The sequence below is a fragment of the Lactuca serriola genome, chromosome 5 (assembly GCF_051521515.1).
Source record: "Lactuca serriola cultivar US96UC23 chromosome 5, Lser_US96UC23_V15, whole genome shotgun sequence".
Lineage (NCBI taxonomy): Eukaryota > Viridiplantae > Streptophyta > Magnoliopsida > Asterales > Asteraceae > Lactuca > Lactuca serriola.
Genome location: NC_136412.1, coordinates 236,141,593 through 236,148,279, shown reverse-complemented (window position 1 = coordinate 236,148,279; position 6,687 = coordinate 236,141,593).

Genomic DNA, 6,687 nt, shown 5'->3' with positions numbered 1-6,687 from the left:
CCTCATCCTATCATAATACATATACCAAATATTAGCTAAAGTTCGATTTATAAATTAAGAACAAAGTCACATAACTTACAACAATTCAATGACCAACCTCAGACAATATCTAAAACATGCACCAACCAGTTAATTTAGTTGCTACCACATATAGTAATCATATAATCAACAACTGTTCTCGTGTTTTATCAGAGAGAGACTTACAATTTCATACATGTAGACATCAAGTTCATATACATAATCATTATCGGGCAATAAGTTTTCCCCATGGAACTACTGTATTAAAACTTTGAAGGATATCATAGGCATAAGAACAACCGGTTGGAGTGAAATATTCAAAGGATTTTAACAAATAAAAAGAATAGTTGAAGTACTTCACTTACATATTCTTGGAATAGGTATAGTTCTGAAAATGAAGAACAAATCACTTATCAAAAGCAGTTGTCATTCAACCAATGATTCTTCTGCTTGGCCTCCGTTTACCTAATAATCGCAACCATCGCCTAACAGCTACATATCTGTTGTGTTATTCTTCTCCACCAGGAAGTCACAAGAACGGAAAGCACCACAATCCCTTAAGTCAACATGTCGCAATAATATCAGGGGAATCCCCAAAAGAAAAAGATTTTTGAAGAAGATAGAAAATCGAGGAGTGATGTGTCGTCAAGAAACCAGCATCAGAACAAAGCTCAATCGAGGAGTGGGAAACGAAAGAAAGCAGCATGCGTAATAGGTGGAAGTGGGTGGGAAAAGTGGTGGCCGATTTGGGTATTTGGGGTGTAGGAAACCGATTGAAAGCTAGCCAAACGAAGAAGATGCAAAATCGAAGAAGTTTCGTTCCACAATTTATGGTGTTTCGAAGGAGATGCCCCGTTAAATCAAAGAAATTCAACTGAAGAAACCCATATGGGGCGAACAAAATCGATGGAAACCTAATCAAATAGAAAATGAGCAAACACAAAATCGAGGAGGAAATCTCCAAAGGGCAAGTGTTACATATCTCGAACAAAATCATTGGAGATCAGTAGTCAGGGCCGGCCTTACCTTTAAGTTAACTAAGCCTTTGCTTAGGGCCCCCAATTCTAAGGGGCCCCGGTTAACCTAATTCAGCAAATCCCGATTTATCGATTCTTCCTTCTTTATTAGTGCACGCCACAAAAAAGAGCGAGTGTTCTTCCTTCTCATGATTCTCGATTCACGGCAGAAACTAATCTCGCTTGAATATTGATCGATTCTTGATGAGTCGATTCTGGAAGCTGTTCTTCTTCCTCTGATTCTCCATTGTTGATTGTTTGTTCAAAAATCAAAAGTAGGTTGTCAAGAAGACAAGAACTGAAAGTTTGAAACTGTATGTTTTTAAACTTTTTCTCTATTGTTGATGCTTCTGGTGCAACTGCTTCTCTTGGAGGTGAGTGCGATTTTTACTCATTTTGTTGTACTTCTTTCTCATTCAAGCGGATAAATGTTGAAATGAAGTGATTTCAGAAGGTTAAACTAGCTTTGCCTTTGATTTGTGTTAGCCAAACCACTAAATGGCACTAATAAGTTTCAAGTTCAGCATGAGAACTTTGATTTTTAAGTAAATAGCACAGACTTAATTATTAACAGCTATGTAGCGGAAGATCAGATTCTGATGATTGACCTCCATGTTATATTGTTATCTTTTTTATTGATCCAATCACACCTAATATGCATATCTTACTGTGTTGCTACAAGTTTGTAGTTGATGTTTCATCATTATTGAAAAATAGAAGCTGAAAACGATGCCTTAAAAGCCTTCTTCTCATATTATTGATCTAGACTTTGGAACTGACGTTACCTCATCTAGATTTGTAAAGGACTTACATGTTGATGATGCTTCATAAGAGGTGTTTTATTTCGGTTGGAGCTCACAACACCAGCATGTCCAGTCAAGAATATGGTAATTGAATAACAAATATCATTCTTTTGTGAAAACATAATGTATTTTAAAATGTGAAATATTATGTTTTTGTTGACATGTAATGAAGTGAGATTTAAAACATTCTTAAGAACAAAGTTTGAATCTTTTATTACGTAGGTACGTTAATTGTATCTAATATTCTAATTAAAAGTTAACTAACTCGAAATACATATTTAAAAAATGAACATAAGTTAGTGTACATAATTGTTTCATTAGGTGTTATAAATTGGAAGATGCTAAATTTTAGTTTAAGGTAATAATGTGTACACTAAATATATTGATTTTGTTTAGGTCATTGATAAAGAGTCAAGAAAATTACAAAGTTAGGAGTGGTACAACTTTTCCTGTAGTATAAGGTGAGTACAAAGGGCCACAAAATTTTGGTTCGCTTAGAGCCCCCAAACCGGTTGAAACGGCCCTGTCAGAAGTGGTAGAACAAATAAATGGCAAAAGAAGAAACCCCACCCGACTCTAAACGACATGGTTTTGGAGCCGGCTCAAAACTGCTCACTGTTCACTAGCCAAAACGACATTTAATATGTATAATAATTTTTTATAATATCGTTTTTCTAGTTAATATCTAGTTTTTAATATATTTCTACCGTTCAAAATAGACATCTTATTTATTATTCAACTAGTGTGACTCACTAAATGCGTCGGTGGTCTACGAAGTGAATAGTAATTCTCGTGACAAAAAGGATTTAAAAATAACCGAAATAAGGCCATTTAAATATTTGTGGACACCATGATTGGTTTCACAGGGACCCTTGTAACCTCCCATTCAATTTTAAAATTTTCCCTTGTGACCCTATTTAACTCTACAATTTTATCCCAACCAGTTTTGATTCTTCATACATTTTCAATAGTCGATATATGTTTTTGTTATGCTATGTTCCATATGTGCTGTTATTCAAATATATTGTTATATAATCATTATGAGAGGTTTAACTTATAAGTAAATAACATCTTCAACGATTAAGTTTTTACGATAATATTTTCATATAAACTTAATTAATGTATCCATATATATTTAAAATGTTCTATAAAATCCTTTTTATTTAATTACTTTTTGTTTTTAAAACATAAATCTTGTTTTAATACGAAATATTCTAATAAATATTATTACTAGACATTAATATTAAAATATTAAAAATATTATAATACATTACAATACATACGTTCATAAATGAATATATTGCAATACATTGTTTGAAAAAAGATATATCATCTAATATATTTATTTTACATATAACTTAAGATAACTTTTGGTTGAGTTGTCGCAAAGAGAAGACTTCTACCTCATGTGGAGCGTCTAATTGAGCTTAATTCTGGAATAATCGTCTATGTGATGTCTTTGTTTTTTATGTGACGTTTAATTGTGGGTGGCCCTTCGGTTGCCTGTAGATACCGTCTATCTTTAGGCGTGTAATGACAGCTTTTGATATTCCAGCTATGTTATAATTGATCTTTTTGTGTGTACATGAGGTATAATGGAATTGTCAATGTTTTTAAGAGATAATGCTTACTCTGATTATCATAAGATTTTTAAAGTATCTTCCTGTTCATTTTTTTCATCTATTTACTTTACTAGCTGGTAATTTATGAGTTCTGATTTAGATAAAACTTCATAATCATCGCTCTTCTTTGTTTTGGAAGCAATATGTGTACATGAAGCCGCCTGAATTGAACGTCGTGGATATGGTTTTAATAGACGAGGAGGTAGCAATCTAAGATATCTATGTTTCATCGTTTTTGATTGCGTTAATATAATTTGTTTCTTTTTTTTTTTGTGATAATTTCAGAGAAACCATATTTTGCAACTCATTAAAAGAATTTCGAAGAAAAGTTTGATGGATTGTTAAAGAAAGGGGGTGTGTATTTTTTTTTCAATTTATTTGTTGTTGGTTATTTTTCCATTTGAAAAATGAAAACCTCATCGCTAGGGTAATTTTTAAAATACTTTTTTTTAATATTTAATTTTTATGAAATCAATTTCAAAGATTTAGACAACGGAAACTCATACGGTCTCATAGTTTATCATATGTTTAAGTTTAAAATAAGCAAGGTAGCATCAATTAATAATCAAAACAAAGTCAAAGTTGTTATGGTCTAGCATGGTAATGGTGGAAATCTGGATTCCCAATGGATCGCTTGAGTTCGTTTTCCAAACTAATATTTCTATCATATGTCCGGGTTACCAGAAATTCAACATAGGATAATCCAAATGGATACTCACGAATATACACACAGAAACATAAGTCAAATCGCTAGAGAATTATGAGATCATTTAGAGAAAAAAGAGAGCTAACTATGAAAAGAATTAATAGAAGAGCCATATTTATACTTGACTATTACGGTTTTCGTCTTCTGAATTACATAAGTACATCACGGATTTAAATACAGAGTCAAGAGTTTCCGTCTAGGTTCAACCCCTTAGACCTCACTAGGGGTGCTACCCCTAGGACCCTACAAGGGGGCGCGGCTGTAACGTCCCGATATTCAGGTGCATCACTTAAACCCTTCTTCTTTCCAAGTTGTCAAGTTTAGCCTTTAAAAGAAAGTTATGGAAAATGACTAAGCTGGGCGTACTGAAGAGTAAGCTGCGCGTACTCATGCACTTAATTTGGACGCAGACTCGCCTACGTAAGTTGGGCGTACCTAGCGTTACGCTGGGCGTAGCCGGCCCAAATACAAAAACCTAATGTGAACTAAGGACTATAAAAGGAATGATATGGTCTTAACCTCACCCACCATTTCACAGAGAAAGAAGCCCTGAGAGAGCAATACCATCGTTCAAAGCTTGTGTGTGTGTTTTTGAGCTAAAAAGTGTCTTGGTGTGGTAGTGGAGAAGAAGAGGAAGTTCTTGTAGAGGCTAAAATTTGGAGTACAAGCTTGGATCTGAGTTCTATAGAGGGTGGAGCTTCACTAGGAGGTAAAAAGCTTAAAGCTTTCCTTATCATTTTTTTTGTGCTTGATGGACCAACTTCTAGGGTTTTTGCTCCCAAAATGGAGACTTTATGAGCAAATGGCCTCCATAAGCTTAGACCTGCCTTATTTCAGTGTAATATGTGTTGTGGATTCATAAAAATCCAATCTTGGACGTTAAGATTAAGTCATGCATGAGATTACGGCTCATTGGGGAAAGATGTTATATGTTTGAAGTGGTTGGTGACGTTTAAAGCCATGCAAGGCTTAAAGGTTTCGACATTATGACTTAGGAGGCAGTAGAGAGCCTAGATATGTGATTTGAGCCCATGACTTAACATATTCAGACCAATAATGAAGAAAGGATGAATTTGGGGCTTACGTTGGGCGTAATCCTAGTACGCGCCGCATAGGGGGTCGAGTTCCCTGATTCTGGATCGCCGGAGTACGCCCCGCGTACAAGAGCTGGTACGCGCCATGTACTGCCCCTGTTGCCTTTCATTGACTTTTAGGGTTTCAGTCAACATTTGGACTTTTGGGTCAAGGAGGGGTAAAATGGTCTTTTACCCTTCCGTGGGATTGTAGAAAGGGATTTAGTCTAGCCTTGAGAGGCGTTAATGATTTGAGCAATTACATCATGTGATTAGGCGGGGCTAGGTCGTTGTTTCGAGATTCAGGGATTTTGAGCAAGTGAGTTACTAAACATCAGATGAGGTGAGTCTTCTCATTATACTTTACCTAGAGTGGTAATTACGTGTGACCGGAAGGTCTTATGTGCTATGAGTAGAATGCATTATATGCGGTTATATGATATGTATGTGCTATGTTATGTTATGTGACATCCCCATTTTCACGGCCAGAATAGACCGATTCTGTTTATGCTTTGTTGAAAAATCAGAGTAATATTTTAAATAAAAGTGTTGCGGAATTTGTCCCAAAACAATATATGATAAAGATTTATCAAAAGCATTTCCGTAGAAATGTATTTCATTAAAAAGACTCGGGATGTCATTTTCGATACAGATCATAAGCATAAACAATACAAAATAGGCCTTACTACATTATTCCGTATTTACAGGCCTAAAATCCATTAATCTCTCATCCCAAGACATAACATCTATGCTCATGCGCCACTACCTGTAATACAAGAAACTGAGTGGGTCAGGCTTGGGAGCCTGGTGAGCACATAGGGTTTTCAACCCACAATAAATAAGTTTATTAACTTTATCAAACCAAACAAACCCGATTACCCGTTCCCGTTATCCCCACTTTACGTCCCTAAAACATCTAACACACGGGACCTAGTCTAAGGACTATCATCGGGATGGACACTACTGTTAAGGAGATTCCTTAGCAATAAATGTCCTTAAGGAAACCATGTGGGCGATGGAGTACATCTGGTGAGCACACAGTTCAAATAAACTCACAGTTCAAATAAACACCTACAGGCTGCGAGCCTGCTGGTGTTCCACTGGACTGTCTAGAATAGTCTGTGGTCGTCATCTATACTCCGCTAGATGACTGGATCATCAATAACATCTATAACGAGGCCTCTCTTTATTTCATTTTATCACACAGCAACTATTACATCTACCCATGTTTTACCCCCAACATTTTTCGTAGATATAAAATACATATACAATTTAAATCATTGAAAACATGTATAAAAATGTTCATCCAACATAGATAGAAAGTATTCAGGTAATATGCACACATAGCACGTAATTTATATAAAATACTTCATATCTATGTGTAAGCTGAAAGTAACTATGCACTCACCTGAAAAAGGTGGTGATTCTGCCTTCGAGCAACGCTTCGTT